General features: G+C 49.7%; 1 protein-coding gene across 3 annotated transcripts in view; it reads right to left on the reverse strand.

The window, feature by feature from the left end:
- Nucleotides 1–24,885, reverse strand: part of CYRIA (CYFIP related Rac1 interactor A) — a 105,027-nt gene that overhangs the window by 53,044 nt on the left and 27,098 nt on the right. For 2 of the 3 annotated variants that reach the window (XM_064571902.1, XM_045884121.3), the window contains exon 2: nt 8,587–8,741. The gene's annotated coding sequence lies outside the window, so the exon portion shown is untranslated. The remainder of the gene's footprint in view (nt 1–8,586; nt 8,742–24,885) is intronic. The other variant, XM_045884122.3, reaches the window with a different exon arrangement.

Consider the following 24,885-nt stretch of genomic DNA (forward strand, 5'->3'; position numbering starts at 1 on the left):
CCCGCTGTGGGCCAGGTTTTGTGCTAAGGGCTTTATACACAGGATCCCGATCTGAGAGCCTGGAATGAGAGGCTGGGAAGGCTTTACTCTTCCCATTGTCCACACTGCCTCCTACTCCCCCAGCCTCAGTCAACTCACTTGAAAAAAAAGATCAGACAGAAGCTAGACCAGCCGATCTCACAGATTCCTCTAAAGAGTAAGCTTTTCTTTTTATTTTTTAAAAAAGTATTGATTGATTGATTTGAGAGAGAGAGCACAAGCAGGGGAGGAGCAGAAGGAGAGGGAGAGAGAGAGACTCTCAAGCAGACTCCCCGCTGAGCGTGGAGCCCGATGCAGGGCTTGATCCCAGGATCCTGAGACCCTAACCTGAGCCAAAATCAAGAGTCGGATGCTTAACTGACTGAGCCACCCAGGAGCCCCCGAACAGTAAGATTTTATGAAATTTCGAAGGTAAAACTCTCTACATAAGTCTCTGTTAAAATAGAAACCCCAGGTGTTTAAATGCAACACTTGCTTACTTAAGAGAAAAAAAAAAAAAAAAGAAAACCAACCAGAAAACAATCAGCTCATTGTACACTGCGATCATTAATTTGGCCCTCTGATATTTTGCCCATTCCTGACCACGCAGCTGGCGTTTCTCAGAACCACTACCAGCAGCTCCCATGGGGCTGGGACCAGGCGCCCAGTGCTCGGCTCTGTGCCCGGCAGGACCTGCAAGGTGCACAGGCTCACGTGGTGGGCACCATCTTCCTGCCCTCTGCCGGGGAGCGGGTTGGCATGGTGACGCCTGAGCCAGTCTTCCCTTTCAGGCCATTATCACTGTGTGAGATCTTGCCCCAGAAGAACAGAGAAGTCCTGAGGGCGAGGTCTGATGTCAGGGGAGAACAAGCGAGTCTTTGTGGGGCCCTCCAAGGAGAGGAGGCCTGGCTGGGGCTCCTGGGCACATAGAGGGGCCTGTGCTCTCCCAGTGCGGGGCAGCGGGCCTGCGCCCGTCCTGCCTGTGTGGGGGGCCTCTGCTGGCACATCCGGAGCCCTCTCCCTCCCCCAACACGGAGCTGGACAGAGTGGAGGGGTCCCCCCTGGGTGCCCTCAGGGCTCTCAAGCAATCCCTCTCTCCTTAGCTCTTCTCCCACCTCCTGTTCAGAGCGGCTCCCCCATCCCTCCATCATCCTTGTGGAGATCCTCCTCCTCCTCACAACCCACCATCTGCCTCCAGCGTCCTGCCTCCATCCCCTCCTGGCCACCACCCTGACTCTGAACCACCACGTTGCCCTGAGAAGCCTCCGGGTTCGGGGATCTCTCCTGCTGCCTCTGGTCTCCTCAGATGCTCTGGTTGTTCCAATGGCCAGACGGTGCCGCACGTCTGGGGTTGGACTGCTCATCACTGTGGCTGACTTCAGCTTTGAAACTCCTTCTGGGACTAGTTCTGCACTCAGAAGATGCTTAATAAATAGCTCTTCGATGCCGGAACCCACGGCACATCCCGAAAACTAACTTTTAATAAAATATTCAACGAAGGCTTCAGATCAAAATAAAAAGAGCTAACATGAATTGGGTCCTTACTATGTGCCAGGCGCCGCCCAGAGCCCACACCTAGACTAGCTCATTGAAAGAGCAGAGCAACCCCAAATGGCAGGCGCCATCGACTTTCTCACTTTACAGACAAGGAAACTGTTGGATGAGATATGTGGTCACCGTCCGAGCTCACCAGCTAGCCTTCTGGCGATGTGGCTCTAGTCTGTGCTCCGAACCATAACGTGACACCGCATTTCATGATGACCATTACTGAACCAAACCTCACCTACGGTCCTCGCTGATGCACACTATCATGTCATTCCCTAAAGCCAGGGACACATGCCTTCGCAAATGTCATCACGTTTCCAGGCTCCAGGTATCCCGTGTGATGGCAACTGAAGACAGTACGTTAGATTTCCCTGTTCCCCTTCTTTTTGGACGAGCCGCATGGTCAGGAGAAGAGCCAGGGGGTGTGCTGGGAAGCGAGGTCTCTGGAGGAGACACGTTCCGAGCAGGCTTTCGGCAGTAACGATTCTCTCCCCAGAATGCCTCTGCCCATTTGCAGCCTGGGCCTAACTCTGGATTGCAGGTCAGATGAAGTCTCCATCCTGGGCCACCAGGCCGGCAGCTTCCAAGTCCCAGAGAAAGGCAGGCTTGCCCTCAGGGCTAGGCCAAGCACCCCAAGCCGATTCTCCTATCTCCCAGCACAGAGAAGGAACACAGAGCTGCAGCAAGCTGGAAAACTGGGACGAAGGGGCAGGGCAAGGGTGGCAGCTACACCAGGGCTCACGGATTCGGGATGGGGGTGGGGGGTGCAGGCTGAGCCCTTTCAGTCTGAGAACCACATCAGCTCTTCTGAAGTCCAGGGCTGACGGAGGCCTGGCGAGCCACGAAAAGATGAGAGGTCCAGTTTCTCACCTTCCAGAGGCGCTTCCTGGTGGGGTGATGTGGATGTGAACCCCACACCCCCACACTGGGGTCCTGCGGGGTCACGTGCGGATTCAGCAGCATTCAAGGATGCTCTCTGGGGTCAAGTTTGGAAATGGAAAGCCCTGAACCATCAAGCCCAACTGCCTCGTAGTGACGATGGAGGAGGGAAGGGGTGTCCAAGGTCAAATGGTCAGTCAGTGCCACAGCCTGGGCTAGAACCCAAGTTAACCCTGACACTATGGTCATCCTTTCCTTGCTTCCTTTTCTTTCTCTTTTTCTTTTCAAACTTCACTTTCTGTCTGTTAAAGGCATCCCAAGGAAATTCTTACTCACCCTGGGATGGCCAGGTTTGTGGAGAGAAGAGTGTGGGAGAAAGCTCATGGTGAGGTCTTTCCTTAGAGTGAGAAGAGAAGAAACCCAGCTGCTCTGTGTTCCACTCAGCCTAGCCCATCAGGAAGAACACACAGACCCCCCCAAAGCAAGAGATGAGGAAGCCCCGGCTGATTCTCCTGGTTCTCCAGGAGGAGAAATGGAGAGGGGGTCTATGTCATGGGGCTGCCTGTGTCTCCTGGAGACTCCAAACCGAGCAAAGCACTCACTCCTTAAGCTGCTTGCTGTTGAGATTTAAGCCTACTAGTAATGAGGGGGTGCCTGGCTGGCTCAGTCGGTAGAGTATGCTACTCTTGATCTTAGGGTCATGAGTTTGAGCCCCACATTGGGAACAGAGATAACTAAAAAAAAAAAAACAAAAAAAACTGGAAGTAAGCCTACTAGAAATGGGACAGGGTTAGGTTCAGAGATGGCTCTGTAAGGAGGGAAGGATCCCTAGTGCCCACAACTAGAACAAATTGTTTTATCAAGTAGTGAGCTCCCCGTCCCTGGAAGCATGTAAACAGACACCTGCAGGACAAGATGTAGAGACTTTGCCGGCACCACAGGAATCCAGAGAGGACTCCATGGCAGGATACCACTGCTCTGCCCAGTGCTGCATTTCAGAGCTCTAGGGGAGGGCCACGTCCAAGGGTGATTCTCCGCCGCTTCTCACTGGGTTATCAGAAGGGTGGCGCAGCATGCAGAGCAGTCGAGGGGACAATTATTACAAGACAGCCTGACTCCTGACCACCTAGGAGCTTCAGGCCTTGGACAAGCTGCTCCGTGGCTCTGAGTCTCAGTGTCCTCTTCTGTCCCTGGCATCCTGGGGTGCTTGTGAACCCCCAGTGCCGGGAAGCACATAGACTGCAGCACAGCTGGGGAAGTGCGCAGGTCGGCCAGGCCGCTTCTACCCCATGCCAGCACGTGCAGCTGGAGGGCTTGGCACCGGGCTCTGTGAGGTTAGCATAGACTCTAAATAACACAGATGTGTGTGTGTCTGTGTGTCCACATACCTATATGTACACACATAGACGGCACACATATGTACATGTGTCTGGATACACACACACACACACACGTATTTACATATATATGTCTCCGCGCCCCCCCTCAAGAGGAAGGTAGAGGGACAGACACAGTTCTCAACCTCTCTTGCAGTTTTCAGAGGGAAGCAGCAGACCTGGTTTTCTGGGAAGTTGAGTTTTGCTACCAGAGAGCCCCAGTGTAAGAGACGTCATTACATCCATGTTTCTGGATGATGGGGATGGATTCCTCCTCCTCCTCCTCTTTCCACTTCTTTCCGTGGTCCCTCTCATCCTATTCGCTCACTGACACCTCCATGGGGTCAGAGGAGAGAGCAACTCAAATTAGTCAATCTGATTATTTTTAGTCACTGTTGGGAACAAGGTGGGAGGCTGAGGAGGCGGCTACTAATGGGCTCTGAAGAGCAGAGTTGAGGCATTATCTGTGCCTGATGATCACTCTGGCTATTTCCTCTCCATCACCACCACCACCACCACCACCACAGACATACCAATGATGGCCTGTATTTATAGAGTGCCATTCTGTACTAGGGTTGTCTCTTGCCCAGCTCTCAACTCCTACTCACCCTTCAATGCCCAGCTCATTTGGCCCCCTCCGGGAAGCCTTCCCTGACTTCCCCAGGCAGAGAACATTCTCCCTTTCTGCACTTTTTAAAACAAAGATTGATTTATTTATTTTAGCAGGGGAGGGGCAGAGGGAGAGAGAGAATCTCAAGCAGACTCCCTGCTGAGTGAGGAGCCTGACACGGGACTCAATCCCATGACCCCGAGATCATGACCTGAGCCGAAATCAAGAGTCAGACGGGCTTAACCGGCTGAGTCACCCAGGCACCCCTCCCTTTCCGCACCTTGTTCGGGCAAGGGGCCCCTGCCCACCATCTGTGTCTGTGACTCTTGTCTTCCCTGTCATTGCCACAGACTTGACCTCCTTGGAGGGGTGAGCATGCTTGATCCGTCCTGATGGTTTCCAGGCCTAGCACAGCGTCTGGCCCATGGCAGGAACTCTGGTATTGCCTGGCCAGTGAATATGTCCTTTCTAAAGAGAACATTCAACTAGGAGAGGGTTAAGAGATGGATATTACCCATTTGCTTTCTGACTAGAAGAAAATGTACCAAGACCTAAATTCCACCATTCCTCCTAGAACAGCACAGGCTTTTGCCAGCCACTCTCTCCAATGAGAAAAAAGGCTCATGTTCTAACCACATCCCAGCAATTTGTGCACCCAGGCTGCACATGAAACGGTCAACATTTACCATTCATGAGGGCGACAGAAAGGGCTGCGTGTTCATTGGCACCAGACGGCGATCTCCTTCAGTCCGTCTGTACGAACCTACTTTACCTCTGAGGAGACTCTGATCTTACAATTCTACAAGAAGTACGTATAAAACAAGCACTTTAAAAACCAACCACTTTTGGGGCATCTGGGTGGCTCAGTCGTTAAGCATCTGCCTTCGGCTCAGGTCATGATCCCAGAGTGCTGGGATCGAGCCCCGTGTCGGGCTCCCTGCTCAGCAGAAAGCCTGCTTCTCCCTCTCCCTCTGCCTGCTTCTTGGCCTACTTGTGCTCTCTCTATCTCTCTGTCAAATAAATAAATAAAATCTTAAAAAAAATAAAAAATAAAAAAAATAAAAACCAACCACTTTTGATAAATCAGAATAAATTTAGGGTCAGTAAAATTAGACCCTTTGCTTCATATAACTCCAATCTCATCAGACCATCGATCTTTGCTTTAAAAAGACTCCTCACAGCTCTGAGCTGTCCTCATGTGGACTCGACACCCCTGGTGGGCATTCGAGGCCCCTGGTGAGCCTTCCGTCCTCCCCCTCTAACTGGGCCCCTCAGATTCGCCTCATCTCACACTCCACGGCCACAATGACTGACAGGCACAGTGCCTCTGATGGGCAGCCCTGGCTTATCCCTTTCCTCCCAGTACCCTTCCCTGATGTTGCCCACCCTCCCTGCTATTCACTTGGACTGAGTGGAGATGACACAGCCCAGGAGCTGCCCCATTCTGCCCCCTCCATGCGGGTCAGGAGCCTCTCCTTGGGCTCCCTCACACCCACTCTTACCACAACACAGACGGTATCGTCTGGTCACTAGGAAAACCATCAATCCCTCGAGGGCAGGGAGCGAATCTAGTCATCATCTGTAGCCAGCGTCTACGCTGACACTGAAACAGAACAGGCACTCAAATGTTTGCTGAATGAACCGATCCCCTCTCTACCCTGAAGGCAAGACTTGGCAACACAAGAGAATGCATTCCAAGAAATCGGGTAGAAGTGACCTGTGGGAGGTTCCAATGGAAAACGGCCACTCTAGCAAACTGCTTCCACAAGGACCAATTTAGAACAACTCCTCACTTTGGCCTAATTTATCAGGGCAACTTTCTCAAGCAGCCTGAACTAGTGCTGGACCGCAGGCTCCTAGGACAGGCCCACATCTCATTCATTCATCTCCAGAGTCTTGGTACCAAATGCCCAACACGGGTTTTGGAATGGGTGGCTCATACTCTATTGGGCAAGAGCATCCATCCCTTTTTCTATTTAGGGATGCTTCAGGGAGGGGGAGATGCTCCTGGGAAGAGGGAGGAAAGGGAGAAGAATCTCTGGAAAGGCCAGCCAGAACATAAAAGTCCAAGTCCTTACAGTGGCGTATGAGGCCCTACATGGTCTGATTGCTTCTCTCTATCCTCACCTCCTTCCCCAGTCCCCTCGCTCCTTCTGCTCCAATCCTACCGGCTGCTTGCAGGTCCTTAAAGCCCAGGCACATTCCCACCTCAGGTCTTTGTTCCTTCGAGCCTCACTCCCTCACTTTGTTTGGGTCCTACTCCAATAACGCCTAAGCAGGGAGGCCTTTCCTTGGATCCTGTTCCTTCTTTCCCCACTTCCCATCTCTCTGGCTTGGCGTTCTTTATTTATGTTTTCCTGCTTTATTTTTTTCTATAACACTTAACACTGCCTGATATAATGTACATATGTTTACTTGTTGACGATCTCATGATCCCACTAGAATGCAAGCCCCATGAGAACAGGAACTTCGTTTTGTTCTGGGCCGTATCCCTAACACCAAGAATGGCACCTGCTGTACATCTGTGGAATGAAGGGATGGCTGGACGAATTAGTACCTCAAGCTACTAGATACACAAGGCACAAGGTTCTAATAGAACCCGATGGGGGGGATCAAAGCTCTATTTAAGGAGCTCTAAATAAGATTGGAGAGGGAAAGGAGCTAACATTTCTTTGAGGAAGAAATTATCTCCTTTGATCCTGATCACAAGCGTACAACATAGGGCATATTGTCCCCATCTTACTGGTGGGGAAACAGAACCTCAGCAATTTAAAATGATTTCAGCAAAATCATGGAACTAATAAATAGCAGGACTGAGATTTGAAATCAGGTCTGATTCCAAAAGCTCTTCTCTTTCCTCTGGATTATGCTGTGGCCTGGTGGCCACCCTAGGAAAAGAAACCATGAGACGAAGAAAGGAAAGGAGCACAAGATAATCCTATCGCCCCCAAAGAATGAGAGTGTGGTATTAGGAACAAGTCTAGGATAAAATGATCCTGGGCACTTGGACTGGAAACCACCTGAGAAATCTCCTGGTCTTACCTTCTGTGTTATGCTCAGCTACATGAAATGCTTTTGCTTTTAGTTTTCAAGGGAATTCAAGATATCTAGATGCAGAAGAAGAGCTTTAGGACAGAGGACAGCAGAAGGGAATGCCGGCAACTGGAGAAAGATGAACAGGTGTGTGGCCATCTCAGGGTATGGGCATCTCCTTCATGACTCCTGATCTTGTCAGAGTGGGTGCCCTGGGCCAGCTTAAGGAACTGTGCTAGAACACTAGCATCCAGGGTGCTGAGCCCCTCAGTAGATCTTTAGTCATTTGGGAGGTGTGTCAGCTCATGTCAGGTCCAACTTCAATGAAGAAGTTCAGGGAGGTGTGGCCCAGTCCTGGCAGATAAGAAGAAAAATGTCCATAATGGATTGGGAGGAGGTGACAGAGGAGGGAGGTAGGAACAACGAACAGGCAGTAAGGCCCGGCAACCCGCAGCTGGAACAGCGCGGTGGTCTTGGATGATAACTGCACAAACGGAAAATGTCTCAAAAAAAAACGTTATAATGAGTGCAACGCAAGCCAGACCTCTGGCACGAGACCCAAATTCCATCTCGGGTTTGCTACTAAAGGGTGTCTCCTGTTCACTTAAGTCTGCATGACCAGGATGGACAGAGTGGAACCTGGATTATTCTTCATCTCAGATGAATTCTGCACAGAACAGTAACCTAGAACTACAGCTCAAATCTGCTCTCCCCTGCCTGTAGTTCTAAGCTACTCTACTCCACGCCTCAGCATTCACCAGACCCAGGATAACAACAGCTCCCACTCAGAATGCAGTTGTAGAACCCAGGGACCTTTAACTACTTCAAAACTATATCTTTGGTATTTTTTTAGTTTTTTGTTTTGTTTTTTCCCCCCTTTTATGTGTATGTGGTGTTAGGAGGCATGACTTCTTCTTTTTTTTTTTTTAATGTAAATTCAATTAGCCAGCTTATAGTACATCATTTGAGGAAGCATGACTTCTAATCAAAGATGATGAATCTGGTAAAATGACTACCCTTCATACTTGCAAGTATTCTAGAAGCATGCATATCACATATTCTCTCCACCAACCATGCTGATTATCACTGTGCTGTCTGCTATAACCAAAGTCAGTTGTTTCTTACCTGGAGTTCTCCTGTGTGATTCAGCTTCACCAGTCCAGGCTGATGGGACAAAATAGCTGAGCAAGCTGGACAAGGCAAGTCTGGCTCCCAAATCAAGGCTGTGGCCCCCTAGAGTCCTGTTGTTTCTCTGTCCTCAATTGAGTGATGATAATCTGCTAAAAGGGAATGCAAGTCATGTTACTTTGAGAGGCCATTTCCTGTTCTCTTCTAGAAATAATCCATTTGTTAAGGAGAACAGAGAGAATACCAGAATTACAGATGACCGGGGCTACAAGAAACTGATGCAATCACCACTTGTGTAATGTTTTCGTTTTGTAGTTGGGGAAACTGAGGCTCAGAAGCAAACAGCCTCATTCAAGGATTCAGCCACTTGCAGAATTCAAATTGAATATGTCTCTGACTCTCTGGCCTTTGGAATTTTTTAAAAAGTAGCTTCATGGTCAGGCTGACTTCTCAAACAAGTGGTCATTGACCCTGGTTGGGAAGTCTTTTTTTTTTTAAAACAGATTTTTCAAGAAGGGAGGTGGGACTTTTTCCAGATTTCTGCTGTTTTTGTGGGTTTGCCCCTAGGAGCTAAATAAGTGAAAACAGGCCACCTCAGGCCTGTGGTTGGGATTGTTCTATTTCTCATCAGAAAAATATTGTTATGGAATAGCAGGCCCCAGGAGCACAGTGGTGGGTGGGCTTTGTTTTTCAATGATTTATGCCTGGCCAGTAGATCACTCATCTGTCTTTCTCTCTCTCTCTCTCCACGTTTCAGGAAAACACAGTAACAGATATGGACCCTCCTCCCAGGGCTATCATTTATTATGTGATTTTTTTTCTGGCTACTGTAGATTTGAACAGCCACTCCCCTGTGCAGAAAACCAAAACCCAAGAGGGGATCTCACATTTATTCAGCAAATAAGATCTGCCAGGCCTACCATATGAATCTTACAGATACATTTTCCTGATCTGTCCTCAAAAATTCCCTATGAGCCACCCATAACTCCATTTTTCCAAAGGGCTAGGGAACCGAGTTTCAGAGAACCAGAATGATCTGTAGAGTCATAAGGAGAATAAAGTGCAGAACCAGAAATAAACTCCTATCAAACTCACTCATCAGTGTTTTGTCCATCTAAACTGGACTTGAGTTATTCGGTCCAAACACTAGCAGTTGTCTTATTTTTCCAGTGCTTTCGCTTGAATGCGGGAGAAAGTTCTTTGGAAGCTATGAATGGTTGCAAGGACATGAAGGATTCCTCTTGTTAGATTCTCTCTCAGACAGAGGGCTCTAAAGGCCAGGCTTCCTGCTGGGCCCCCAGCAGAGGCTCCAGTGCCCCAGAGAACCTGAGCCTGGCCCTGGCTGTCAGCAGCGAGAGAGGGCCCATCAGGAAATCATGGTTATCTACACTCTGCGCTTTGTTCCTGTTCTCAGACAACAAGGGACAGGGCTGGAGAGCCAGGCTAGGGGGTGGAGAAAGAGGAAGAAAAAACAGGAAGTGAAAGCGGGGGGAGCGGGGGAGGAAGGAAGGAAATGATATGGAAAACACAGCAACTCTGAAAAGTCCTTGGCCTGATGAGAAAGTGAATCCTGAGCCGGCATTTGTGAGGCTGGCCCTGCATTTTGTGAAACCGGGTCTCGAAGGTAAAGGGGGAAGGAGGTTTGTCTCCTCTGGATTTGGGGTTGAGTTTGTAAATTCCCATCACAGAGCACAGCCTGAGGAAAAGGGAGCCCTGACACAGGGGCTGTTTCCTGTGCACTTGGGTGTAGACTGTGAAGAAGGTGAATTTCTGAAGAAGGATCCGGGGGTAAGACTGCATCTCTCACCTCTTGCTGGATGTGCCACAGAAGGACCTGGAAACTAGAGAGAAGAAGTTGAAGTGACCAGGTCTCGGGGACACGGTCCCATCCCCACTGCTTTCTCTCTCAAACACCCTCAAAATTAAAATCCATTTTCCGTGTATATGATAGGGACTTGACTGGCCCAGCCAAAATCCCACTTTCTTCCACCACAAAACTAAGAGCGTCAAGCCAGTAGAACGCTAGGTCTTTGCCAGACTCTGACTCTCTGGTACTTCCAGAATGTTCTTCTACCCATGTTGTCCCCTCAAAAGTCCCCCAACTCCCACTGTGCATCATGAAGGGCACGGTCACCTGGTTAAGTTGACAACCACACAAACAAATAACGCTAATCATAACCTAATCGTACCGCAGAGCTAATACTGTTAACACTTTCTAGCGTCCTGATGGGGACCAAGAAGGGGTGGGTAATGTGGAGCCCTCGGACAGGCAAGCCCAGTCCCACCCACGTTAGCAGTTCCCAAACTGACTGTGCATCTGGAGAAGCTAACAGAAAGTACAATTCCGTCCTGGAGTAGTGCTCAAAGCTTCTGGAAAGTTTTGATATCACCATCCTGGCTCCGGTCCACGGACCAGCATTTGGGTAACTTACGATCCTATCTGGCCCCCAGCACACCCGACCTCCTTCCATCCTACTGATTTGGTCACAGAGGCCCTCCCAGGGAGGGGCTCACTCTGAGGATCTGCCCTCAACTCTGTAAATTACTCCCCCACCATCCAAACAAACACAGAGCAACACAAAGTAAGCCTATCTTTGAGAGGAGTCCAAGCTTTTTGAAGTGATGGCTGGTAGTTTCCTGTTTGAGTCACCCATGGGCCAGATGTCCCTCAGAGAGAACAGAGGTCAGGCAGGGAAGGACACTTACAACTCCCACCTCAGGTCCCCACAAGCCGCGCAAGCTCACACAACCCCAACGCTGAGGGGCTTCTGTCGCCAGCAGCGTGGACTGTGGCCAGAGCTGTGGCCACATCCCTCGGCTCCATCTGAGACCATCAGGAGCCCTCGCTTCTGCAGCACCTGGCAGCCAGCAGAACACTTTTCATTACCTCATTCTGGGTCATTTTTTAGAGGGGTAATTGCCCCCATTTTGAAACTGGGGAAGCTGAAATCCAGAGACATGAAATGACTTATCCAGGGTCACACCACAGAACCAGGACTATGGCAGGCACCTCCTGACCTCCAGTCTACAACCTGTGACATTTCCTCCACACCCTGTGTCCCTGCCCCATTCAGTGGGGGCGCTGAGACCTCAGAATGGCTGTGTGTCCTCCACTTTGAACGGCTCCGGAAGTGAAAGGGCAGGGCAGGGGCAAACCAAAGAGAAGGCAGACCATGGTGAGAAGGCCAAGCATGGGTGGGACCCATTCCCACTATCCAGGCTGAGCAGGTAAGGACTCAAAAGCCCCCAGGGGGAGCGTGCTGCCTAGAGTCCCAGCTAACCAGCAGCAGAGCCTAGACTCGGATCAGGAGACCTCCCTGCAGCCTCCTTCCCACAGCACCAAGAGCACCAGCCAAGCCGAAGAAATAGGAGCAGGCAGGATTTTACATAATAAAAATAGCTCCCATTCAGCAGGTGCCTACTGGGCATCAGGCGTTCTTAAGCTTAGTGACCCCTGACACCTCCCAGCAACCACACGAGGGACGCATCACTCTTGCCCCTTTTTACAGATAAGGAAACTGACGTCCAAGGGACTCAGCTTTGGAGGGGTAGGTAGAGCCAAGGTTTCAATTCAGGCAGTCTAGGTGGAGTTCCTGCTCTCAACCACTAGGTAATCCTCGCTTTCAGAGGAAAGAAAGAAAGAGAGAAAGAAAGAGACAAAGAGAGGAAGAGAGGAAGGGAGGAAGGGAAAGAGAGAGAGAGAGAGAAAGGGCGAGGCATGAGGAAAGGCAAATTAGTGGAAAGAGCCAGGGAATAAAGCAAGAACCCTGGGAACAGAGGACACCTTCATGCAAGAGGCACAGGAAGGGAGGAAACTCCCCAGGTAGAGAACACTGAGAGGTGCTTCGCAGGCCCACCCAGGAATCTGGACACTGCCCACTTTTGGTTGGCACCCCCCGTCAGCTGGCACCACTAAATGACATTCTGGCCTTGGTGTTTACACAGCGCTATTTACGGGAGGAGGAAGTGGGCTAGGCTGAGGAGGGCCAGCAAGGAGAGTCATCAGGGCGGGTGGAAGGATGATGATATCTTGGGAACCTATCTTCCGTGTCACAGAGGGATGGATCCACTGGGCAGGAGCGCGAGTGAGACTCTGCCGGAAATCCTCGCCTCGAACAGTGTGCACGCTCCCAGGGACACTAGGTTCTGGGGATGCTACTTGCTTTCAGTCTCACAAAGATCCAGGGAGCAGGGCAGGACAGGGATTATCCCTCACCATGTCACAGACGGAGAGACTAAAGCCAAAATAATAACAGCCATGAAATAATAATAATACCAATAATAATAATGGCAATGCCATATGTTGGTAGCTTATTGTGTGTCAGGAAATAAGCACTTGTTGACATAGGTTATTTCATAATGACACCAACTGTTGAGTCCGTAGGATTATTCTCAATTTATAGTTGAGATAAGCTAAGTAGTTTCTTCAAGATCAAAAAGCCAGCAAGTTATGAGAAAGGATCTCAACCGCTATCTCTTTGACATTTTGGCCCATGAATTCACCTCGAAGCCACGGGTGCTATGAGACGGTGACGTGCCTTAGTCACAGCCGTCCAGGGGTGATCACCCACAGCCAGCTTTGGAGCTGTCAAAGCACACAGGTACCGGGTTTTTATTCAAATATATCATCCACACCATGTCTCTACTAAGTGCACACACAAGGAGACACGCAATTAGGGTGACCACGTGATTTACCAGCCAAACCCAGATCCTTCCGAGAGTGAAAAGGGGATTATTAATAATGCCACTGGGACAACAGACATCGAGCAGGAGCGTCCCAGGCGCACAAGACATCTGGTCAACCCTAATATAATCCACAGCCCCGTGAGGCGGGTTATTTTTATGTCTAGTTGTGTTGGACTCTCCTGGATGATCCCCTGCTTTCCAATCCACGCAAATGCCCCTTTGCAACCATTCACTCTCCTTTGCTCAGCAGAACGCCTTCCAAATCTGCTGGGCTCATAGGCCTTACATGTAAGAAGGCTGATGTAACTAGATTATAAAGCAGTTGTACTATGATTCAAGAAGCAAGGCGTGACGAGTTTCAGCAATATATTTTAAAAGGACCATTGGGTTCCTTGAGCCCTCACACCCAGAACCTGAATGTGCAGGTGTTCTGATAGCCAGCCAGTCCCCCAAATGTGAGGGTTCAGGGGCTCTCCTCTACAGAGCAGCCTAAGGCAGCAGGACGGCAACCAGGAGGGAAACAGCCACCCAGCCTCACTGGAGAAACTGAGGTCCACCGACAGGGTGCAAGACCTACTTCCTCAGGGACAGCACTGCCCCTGCCCTGGGGGGTGCCGAGCTGGAGCCTTTGGAAAGGAAGGCCTGCTTAAGAATCAGGCCATAGCGGGTTCTCTGAAGAGACCATTTCCGGCATTCATTTAATCAAGGAACATCACAGCGCTTGTAGTCCAGTGATTTCTGCGGGCTCTAGAGACGCGCACAGGGCTGAGGAAGCCTACCTACGCCTGAAGGGGCTGCTCTCAGAGGCACCGGCCCCAGGCCTCATCCTGCAGTAACACAGACAGCAATGCCTGTTATCTGCTTCCTGTAGGAGCTTCTGCAAGTGATGATATCTGATTAATAGGTGAGACCCTTTTTTCTAAATTAGGTCACATTCACAGGTTGTGGGGGTTAGGGTGTGGACCACCAATAAACCCACTACTGCGATTGGTACTATCATTACTACTATTAATATGATTGTTAATGCCATCAGGGGATCCCTGAGTTCTAGAAAAGGGGAGGGACTTGTCTATTGCCACCCAGCAGGTAGGCAGAGAAGCCAGGACTGGACACAGTTCTCCCGACTGATTCCAGTTTCTTGCATCTTGGCATGTAGCCTCTTGTGCTGGGAACACAACCTGGGAGCAGGCTGGAGTCCAGATGGTGATAGCCCAGAGGGTCTGGGGCAATCCTAGACTGTCAGAGGTCAATGAGTGGATGACCCGGTGAGGGGACCAATGCATGGCACTCATTTGCATTGTGCACTGACTATGTGCCAGGCCCTGTGCTGCACATCACGTGGCCCTCCTGGAAATGGCTGTGCTCCCCTTAGCCTCATCATTCAGGTAAGGACTTAGAGAGCAACTCAGAGAGGCTGAGTGAGCAGCCAAGGTTGACAGTGAGCTGGCGGGGGCGGGGGGCAGGGGTACACCTCTGAGCCCAAGTTCAATCTCTAACACCGCATGCTACAGCTCACAGCTGGTGCATCTGACATAGGGTGAGAGGGCCATCGCCAGTGGCAGTGACAGGTGGTGGCAGAACCAGGACATGAGCCTGGGTCTCTACTCCCGAGCTCACATCTGTTCCATTTCCAGGGTCATGGCTTAACATCTGTTCACCATCTCTGTCATACCTCAACAGCCCTAAGGTAAATGCCCCCCATGTGGATGGCAGGAGGACACCAGCTTAATTGGCTGGACCCGTCAGAAAACTCTGCCCAGTTTCTCAAGAAGTTCACATCTCACTCTTTGCACACCACCACTTCAGTGGTTCCCTCCTCTTTGAGAAGAAGGCATTTTATAGTGTTGATCACATCAACCAGAGGTCCTCCTCTGGGGTGGACGGGGGGAGACACTTCTTAAATTGAATGGGGCCAGTGTCCTCCCCCTGACGACCCCGAATGTCATAAAATTAAATCCCAGACAACAGGGGAATTTTCACCTTTCCTCCTCCCTTCCTGGGCTGCAACCATAGGATTGCTGCCTTTCTGGAAGGAAAGGGGCACAACCTAACAGGTTTGAGGCATCAACAGCTCACAGCTGCCTTGTCTCCACAGGCAGGAAGGAATAAGAAAGAGAGACAAACAGTCCAGCCTGCAGAGGCCATGCCTGACCATCCCCAGTGACACAAGCCAGGAGGCCGCCTTGATGTAGCAGGAACGTTTTATAGGCGGTCAAGGAAACCTAGGTCTACTCCCAACTTGGCCTTGGCTGGGCAGTGTGACCTTTACTTAGTCACTGCTTCTCTCTGATCTTCAGATGGAAAGTCTATTAAATGCAGATCTTTCAGCAATATACACCAGCAGCCTCTTTGGGCCACTGTGAAGATCAAATGAGCTTTGTCTTCTAAAATATCAAAGCTACTTATGTTCATGGTTTCTTTCTGCCACTGGACAGGGAGCTGGTTAAGAGGGGGGGGGGCTGTCTTACTTATCTTTATAGGGTAGTTATAACTCCAGGGTCCTGCAAAAATGGCAAGTATCAATAGTTGAATTTGTAAAATCTGGCTTCCTTGAAGGCTCAGCGTGGCTGGGGAAGAAGGAAAGTGGTAGCGGAGACAGCAGGAAAAGAGACTGGTGTCAGGCTGTGAAGGACTTTATCCGCACTGGTGTTTCCTGTGATGCTGACCATGGGTTAGGACATCAGATACGTTTTAAGTGTTAGTGGGAGGATGAGGTTGTGGTAAGAGCCTGGGGTCTCGAGCCCATCAGTTGTGAACTATAACTTCTTTGCACCTTGGCCTCTCTGTCTGTCCATTTCAGAGTTGTTAGGGTTACCCAACACTAAAAGTGACCAATGCTGTACTTGGCCCCTATGTGAACTTTAGCAAATATAACTGCTCCTAAATAAGTGGGAAAAACTGAACTGAACGATGAGAGTAAATGATTGCTCTGAAGTTCAAGGCCAGGGCTGCCCAGGAGTGAGAAACTAAGAAATGGTGCTTTGGCCAGATTGCACTGAGCACAATCTGAAAGCCAATCTGGCCGGAGTCATTTGCTGTCCAATTTCCCGACGACTGGAGTGTTCCGGCATTCTGTGCAAACATCTGCAGCCTTCACACTCCCAGCGCCACATGCATCTCCCACAGCCAATGCCACCTGAGTGCCACAAACCACCTGTGAAATCCCCACCAGCCCCTGGCCTACAACAACGGAGGGCACTTTTTTTTTTTAAAGATTTTATTTATTTATTTGACAGAGAGAGACACAGCAAGAGAGGGAACACAAGCAGGGAGAGTGGGAGAGGGAGAAGCAGGCTTCCCGCTGAGCAGGGAGCCCCACGTGGGGCTCGATCCCAGGACCCTGGGATCATGACCTGAGCCGAAGGCAGATGCTTAACGACTGAGCCACCCAGTCGCTCCAACAGAGGGCATTTTTTTTTTTTAAGATTTTATTTATTTATTTGACAGAGAGAGACACAGCGAGAGAGGGAACACAAGAGGGGGAGTGGGAGAGGGAGAAGCAGGCCTCCCGCTCAGCAGGGAGCCCCATGTGGGGCTCGATCCCAGGACCCTGGGATCATGACTTGAGCCAAAGGCAGACGCTTCACGACTGAGCCACACAGGCGCCCCAACAGAGGGCACTTTTTAGGCAGCCTGTGTTGGGTGTTTTATAGAAACAGCACTTTTGCCATGAGACCGAAGGGAAGCAAAACACTGTGGGTTGAGAAGCTAGTGAACTGGGCTCCCGTCTCTGCTTTAACCCCAAATCGCTAAGACATTGGGCAAGTCACTCACTGCCACTGGTATAATGAAGTCCTTGGAACTTGGGACTCTTGATGTCTCGAACAGCCCATCAATGGAGCCCATCAATGCAGTTAAGAGCCTAACCTAGGATATATACTGCCATTTGAGAAAGTGATTTTCTTACAAGGCAGGCCTCTGCTAAACTACTGTGCAAATGGACCCCCTCCTGCGGAATGGCCGAATCCAAATCCAAATCCAACAAAGATACAACAAGGTCTAGAGGGTGTCTGGTTTCTGTCCTCGCGCTACCAATTCCTGACGGTTCCACCGGGGGTGAGTCATTTTCCCTTCTGAGCCTGTTCACTCACGTGAGCCTCAGAGGTTATGCTACCTGGCTCGGGCCATTTCCCAGAAAACTCTTGTTTCCTGACGCTTCATGGGAAGCCCCAGTCTCAGTTACCTTGGACACTGTGAGGCTGGCCAGCCTTCACCTCGTGGACAGGGACAGACACACTGTCATGAAACTGACATGCGTTTCCATCCTTCTTAGTAAGGGCAGAGGGTCACAGTAAACACGGCGGCGAATGATGGAGAACGTACCTGCGACAGCTGGGAGACGGCTTATCGCGGGGGACCATGGTCACCCTGGCCTAGGCAGACAAATACTGGGGACTGCGAAAGCACGACAGCACAGCTACCCCCTTCCTGGGCCCCCCGCCGTGAGGCAATCAGGAGCCATCCATCAGCATTCAGTGCGGCCTTCATCCTCAAGACTCAGAGGGTCGGCGCCTTCCTCAACAGCATAGGGCTGGGGTGGGGGGCGAGTGTATGCACCCCTCGTCAGGGTCCCAGGCACCCCACACCTCGCCAAAGGCAAAAAAAGCAAGTAGGAGTTGCAGACAGGAAAATGCCTGGGATCTGGGCCCTATGGAAGCTGAAAACAAGAAAATACGCTTTTCCTGTGAGGCCCACTGTGTTCTAACAGAGTCTACTTTCCTAAGCTTAGCATTCAGGTCCCTCCATCAACGGGTCCTTTATATCGCCATCCTTTACACAAATTCTCAGTTTAAGCCCAATGTGATTGACTGCAGTTTTGTGGTTTTCTTGCCCTGTTCTGCAGCCTTAGACTTATACTTCCATTACATCTCCATTCTTCCAAGTCAGCAGCGGCCTCACCTCCTCCAGGAAGTCTTCTCTGATACTCTGCGACCTCTCCCTTCTCTGAACTCTCATAACATTTTCTGTCTGTGCCACTCCACATTAGCGCCCATGCAGGGCTTCCACACTTTTTTTTTTTTTTAAAGATTTTTATTTATATATTTGACAGAGAGAGACACAGCGAGAGAGGGAACACAAGCAGGGAGAGTGGGAGAGGGAGAAGCAGGCTTCCCGCGGAGCAGGGAGCCCGATGCGGGGCTCGATCCCAGGACCCTGGGATCATGACCTGAGCTGAAGGCAGATGATTAACGACTGAGCCACCCAGGCGCCCCAGCTTCCTCACTTTTTGAGTGGATGGTTGTACCACCCCCTAACTGGTTTCATCCTGCCTGAACTCTGGCCCTGTGCTCTGCAGAAAGAACTTTCTAAAGCACACTTCTGATGATGCGTCTTCTCTTTAAGCACTTCTCACAGACTTCAGGATAAAATCCCAATGCCATATCATGCTCCCACCCTTCCCGTGGGGCTACCCACATTCTAGTCACACTGACTACTTCCCAGGGTTATGTAATGAGGTGGTACCAAAGTTGGGATGAGAACCCAGGTTTTTCGATAACCCAGCTGAGGGTTCTTCCCACAGTCCCAGCTCCCCCAGGTCTAAGGCTAGACCAGAGAGAAGGAGCGTACGGCACTGAACAATGGCCAAGGTGAAAAAGCCAAGACCAGCGAGTCCTTAGGCCTGATGAGCTTACACTATTATGACAACCAGCCCAATCCTTCAAGCAACTGAGTAGGTGAGGCTCCCGACATAAGCTAGTTCCCCTTTCACAGGTGTGGAAACTGAGGCTTGCAGAAGTCAAAATTCATATCTGGACTAAAACTCTAGCCTACTCCCTACTCCCATTCCCCCAGAATGGTATGTCCAATAGCCCTGTGGCCATCACTACCTTGTACCTCCAGGTACCTCGCACTCAATATGACTGATGTTGACTAACAGCCCTCAGCTCCTGCTCAGGAGTTGATTCAATCCAGGAGATCCCACTGACGAGCTCCGTAAGCTTTCTGCTCTAAGACCAGAGCTGCCTGCTTCTGCAGCTCCTTAGGTGGAAAGATTGTGAAAGCAAATGTTGATTTAACAGGAGAGGGAGAAAATTCCACTCTAACTGTTCTGTACTTATCCAAAGAGGTGATCAAAGCCCTCGCCAGGCTAATGCTTCCCCATGGCACCTCCCAGTATAAGTGCATCTGTTGATGGGGAAGAGGGAGAGGGGTAGAAGAGGTCCAGAAGAGAGCAAAGCTATCTGAACAGAAGCACACGTGGGCCCAGTGGCATCCTGGAGCCTGCTGCACCAGCCGACCAGAGCCAATTATGCGTGTCTCCTCCCACCTCCCGGGTCAGGGATGTCTTTTGAGAAGAAACCAGCCATGGTGGGTGTACTTGTACTATGACATTGGTAACCACTCCTAATCAGGTTTGCTTTGTTTTTGCTTTTCCCAGAGAATCAGTTACTACACATCTCCAGCACACTGAATGGATCCATAAGGACGACACTGGGTTGGGAAGACAGGAGACTTAAATTATAACCTTAGCTCTTTCCCTGACTCACCGTTTGATAGGCAAGTCTTCCCTTCCTGGCCCCCAATTACCTCAGCTATGAAAGGGGAGCAAAAATCCTTACGCATAACTTATATAAACTAGGACAATGGACAGAAGGGTGTTTGGGTAAGTGTAAAGTCTGAAGATGTATTTGGCAATGTCTGTGGACATTTTTGGCCATCCCAGCTGGAGGTGTGTGGTGCTCCTGGCACCCAGGGTAAGCCAGGGATGCTGCTGAACCTCCTACAAAGCCCCGGAGAGTCTCCCACAATAAAGACGTATTTTGCCCAAAGTGTCAGCAGTGCTGAAGCTGAAAAACCCTGATGGGAGATATTCAAACACAGTGGCCCTTTCAAGTTCCCTAAACACTGGCACCTGGGAGAAACGTGAAGGGGACTTGGGTCAGTTCACAGGAACCCTAGACAGCCGATGGGTGTGGAACACTGTGATGCAGGAGACAGGGAGAGAGGACCAGAACAAGATGCGGTTCCGGGCACAAGGTATGGGCTCAATAATGGATTGTGGGAAAAGCAACTGGGTCTGAAACCATGATGTGCTCCTTCCCGAAAGCCCACACTCCAGTGCGCGTGCGCACACCCTCCCCTGCAAGGTGACACCAGGTGGAAGAATGTAACTAACACAATTTCAGCTCCTCTGGGAGGGAAATGGTGTCCAGTTCCAGCCCTGGAGACTCGGGTTAGACAAATAATCACCAGTCTGGCAATCACAGCAGCCGTGGTCAGAAGAGCAACTTTATTTATTTATTTATTTATTTTTTAAAGATTTTATTTATTTATTTGACAGAGAGAGACACAGCGAGAGAGGGAACACAAGCAGAGGGAGTAGGAGAAGGAGAAGCAGGCTTTCCTGAGGGCAGGGAGCCCGATGCGGGGCTCGATCCCAGGACCCTGGGATCATGACCTGAGCCGAAGGCAGACGCTTAATGCCTGAGCCACCCAGGCGCCCCAGAAGAGCAACTTTATTAAAGTCACTTTCTAATAGGAGTTGAAACAACTTGAAAGGTGAGGTTTTCAACCCTCCTCTGGGGAGGCAATTGTTAAAAACACACAGCAGGCAGCCTTGCTTTCGACACATTCAGAAACCACTTTTTTTTTAAGACAATCCTTTTATCCCTTCTACCACATGGGATTGCAAATGCATTTAGCACAAGCCACCCGAAGCGGAAAGGGTGTTGGGTAAGATCTACTCCAGGCTTGCGCCCACCATGGGGAGCCGCAACTGAATCAGCCGGGGTGGGCACAGCTCAGACACTCACAGGGAAAAAAGCCACGGCGGGCCACACATCAGCTGTCCCTGAGCTTCTGGGGCCTGGAGTCCGTGGGGCCTTGGGGCCAGGCTTAGCCACAAGCCCTGCCTGGAAGGCCCCCATGAATCTCCCAGCCCCCTGTCCCTGCACTGGGAGAGGCGGCCGATTTCTCAAGGAGGAGAGATGGCAGGACAGAGGACCTCCCTCCGTGTCTCCCTGAAGATCTGAATCTGACCATAAAACAGATATCTGACTCACAAAGCCCTTTAATTAAAAGCCCAAGGGTTCAGAGCTAATTCTAGATGTGGCAGGACCCAGTGGCTTCTCAGGCACCAGAACTGCGAGCAGAATAATGAGGGTAATTTGGCCCTTCCTGGTCTGTGAATGACAACCCACTCAACTATAAATTAGACTCACAGGATGCCAGAGCTGGAAGCCACCTGGGCAACTGTCTGCTCTCCCCTGCACCTTATGGACAAGGAGCTGGAGGCCCAGGGGAGAGGATGGGCTGCCCCAGGCCCGCTGCCAAGTTTCGTACTGACTCTCAGGCAGATGCAGTTTTTTGGGGGTTTTTTTTTTGTTTTTTTGTTTTTTTTTTTGAGTGCCCAGAAGATGCTCTTGTTCAGGTCTCTATACTAAACTCCAAGCCTACTTGGAGCTCAGGCTAGTTACAATCCAGGCAGAATTCACACATGGGAGTAGAACAGCTTCAGGGAAAGAAATTTCAAAACCACTTACTGAGAACCAGCTCTTTCCTTGGTTGCGCGTGGCCTTTTCCACCCCTCATCTCTCATTCATTTCTCACATCCACACCCTGACAACACGGTCTCATTATGCCCGTAATGGAGATAAGGCAACCCAGGCTAAGAGAAATAAGAAAACGCGTGGAAGGCCAAACAGAGCTAGTGATTTTTCTTTTGTATTCTGATGTTTGTGCCTTGAACAAATTCTTTTCTTTTCTTTTTTTTTAAAGTCATAATATCTAAAGCAACACTAGGATGACTTTCTTCCTCAGTAATGGTAAAATCATTTTGTTATATATATTTTTATTTATTTATTTATTTGACAGAGAGAGACATCAAGAGAGGGAACACAAGCAGGGGGAGCTGGAGAGGGAGAAGCAGGCTTCCCACTAAGCAGGGAACCTGACGTGGGGCTCGATCCCAGGACCCTGGGACCATGACCTGAGCCGAAGGCAGACCTTAATGACTGAGCCACCCAGGTGCCCCATTTTGCTATATTTTTAATAATCTGATTTATTGGAGTGGAAGTTGGACTTTTTTCATGCTCAATAGTTTGAATATCTTTTAGGTACCAAGTACTTTACAAAATAAGCTCTTGTTATTAAAAAATAGCTTCATACAACATCTCTTCCCTCATTTTACTGAGACAGATACAAAGGCTCAGAGCATTTAGGTCAATTTCCCGAGATCACACAGATCGCCCCCTCATGGCAGGAGTGGGATTCTCACGCAGGTCTGTCTGTCTGAATCCTGTGTTCCTTCTACCCTAACAGCCTGCTTCTCCCCCAGTGACTTCGTTGACTCAGTGCTAGATCAAACACCACAGATCCTGCAGACTAACCTTCCCAAGTGTGTCAGCTGGGCACAGTACAAAGGCCTGGGTCAGGGGAGGTGATAAATGGGACAGCAGTGGTGACTTCATCTTGGGGTCTGAAAGCAACCACACACCTGAACGGTACACAGGACAGTCATCGAACCCAGGCTGGCGGGCTGACTCCTTGCTTGGGGTGCATCCAGAGGGACAGTGACGGGAGGAAGAATCCCACCAAGGCCCACCCTGCAGCCTACTTCTACCTTCCTGAATTTTTTTCCACTCTGGGGATGAAGATTCTGAGAGCAAAGTGTGGTGCCTCACTCATGTTTGCTAGTAACTCCTGAACTACCAGAAAAGATAAACACATGAAACGACAATTAAGATACGGTGTTGCGGTTGCTGCAATGGGAAGTGACAGTAATGGATGACTAACCCACACGGTGGGAATCTGGGGGATGAAGGCTTCACAGGAGGACCTGCACTGAGTCTGGAATCCACCCAGAACATAGCCATGAAAATGAGGAACATGCAAAGGAGAGTGGGAAGAGAGGGTTCTGGGGCTCGGGTCACAACAAGGCAACACATATGGACAGAAATGATGAGGCTCTGGAAGTAAGGAACTCCATGCGGTGGGGTATGGCCAGGATGTAAGAACATGATGGGGTGCAGCGGGAGGGAAGCCTGAACAGAAACTCGAGGCAGGGGCTGAGCTAGAAGACAGAGTACCAGCAAAGCCTCGTAAAGGAATCTCCCCTCCGAATGGGAGCTGGATCGTAGGGTTCACCGTTTATAATTTGGCAGTGGCAGGATGATACCATCAGGTTTGTATTCTAGACCACATATATGCGTGTGTGGAGATGTATGTGTATTTCACTGCTTAGTGACAGTGACCGCAGTCAATTACATCTCCACTCCAGCTTCCAATTATTTCATCTCTAAAATGCTAAAAACATGTGTGCCCACCATATCCCAAAGCATAATAAGAATAAAAGGAGATAGTTAATAAAAATATTATTAAAGATTAAAAAAAGATGAGAAGCCTATATAAAGAATTGTAGCCGGCTTCTCTCGGGCTATCTAAAGGAGAGCTCAGCACTGAGAAATACCCACCCCAGAAGGATGAACTGGGAGGTAGATTATGGGCCTGGAGCAGAGACGATCCCTTCCTACAGCCACAGGCATTCTTGTCTGGACGCCCTACCCAATACATCGTGTCCTCTGCACCTGTGTTCTGGGCTAACGTTCTGATCCCTTCCAGAGCTCTAAGGAGGAAAAAAAAAACCAAACACCAAACACCTCCCTTTCCTCTTTACCCAGTGGATGGCTCCCATATCGGATCAAAGAATTATTTTCATAAAGCCCTTCTTGAATCTGAGAGAATACACAGGTGGGGAAAACATATCTGATATGCAGATGATGGCAAGATCTTTGTCATAAAGGGTGGGTGCACAAATGCCCCGTTCATGTGTTGCCCCTCTCAGTCAGCCCTTGCTCTGTGCATGTCTGACTCCTGCTGAAATCAGACAAGACAAAGCCGGAGCAGGCTGCTCCCCTGAGTACCTGGAGAGCAGGGCCAGTGTGCGCGGGACAAAAGCTTCCTTCCGAAGAGAACAGAGCAGTTTCCAGTCATTGCACAATTACCTTTATTAGCATAACGTCTCCTCGTGCATTTTGTAAAACACTTTCCTTTTCCATCTAAGGAAAAAGGCAGAGATCGAAATTGCTGCCATCGAGGGAAAAAAAAAAAAAAAAAAGGTCTGTAAAATTTAAACCATGGGGCATTTGTTCAAGACTCTTGGGTAATGATGTCTCTTGATATATAATTCATGATAGCCTTAAAGCTTGGCCTACTTCTGACACAGAGATCATATATTTTGGAGAAGTCAGGGAGGGGGAGGGAGAAAATCACTTTTAAATGGTCCTGCTATACTTTGCCTTTTGAGTAAAGCCAGACAATATTTTAGACCATTCTTTTCTACCATAAGGGCTTCCCTTAAAAAGCTTTTTATTTTTTTTCCTCTTGTAAATTGAAGAGGCCAGCATATCATCCAGTTTTAGTTTTATCTTCTGTAACACTAGATAAAAGATGAGTCTGAATCCATCTGTTAGCACATACAGGCTGGAAACTGTGTGAAAGCAATCTCTCTCCTTCTCTCTCTCTTCCCCCTGCCCCCACCCCCCCCACTTTGCAAAAAGGGGGGAAAAATCCACACTTTTAAAAAATTTATCATCAGCAATCCTACCCAATGCCGACCAGATAGCAGCACTTTTATCCTTTTATGGGCAGATTCAGGAGGAAGCCAGCCTT

This window comes from Mirounga angustirostris, unplaced genomic scaffold (assembly GCF_029215605.1).
Source record: "Mirounga angustirostris isolate CCGP_5_RB_7025 unplaced genomic scaffold, mMirAng1.0.hap1 SCAF_10, whole genome shotgun sequence".
Lineage (NCBI taxonomy): Eukaryota > Metazoa > Chordata > Mammalia > Carnivora > Phocidae > Mirounga > Mirounga angustirostris.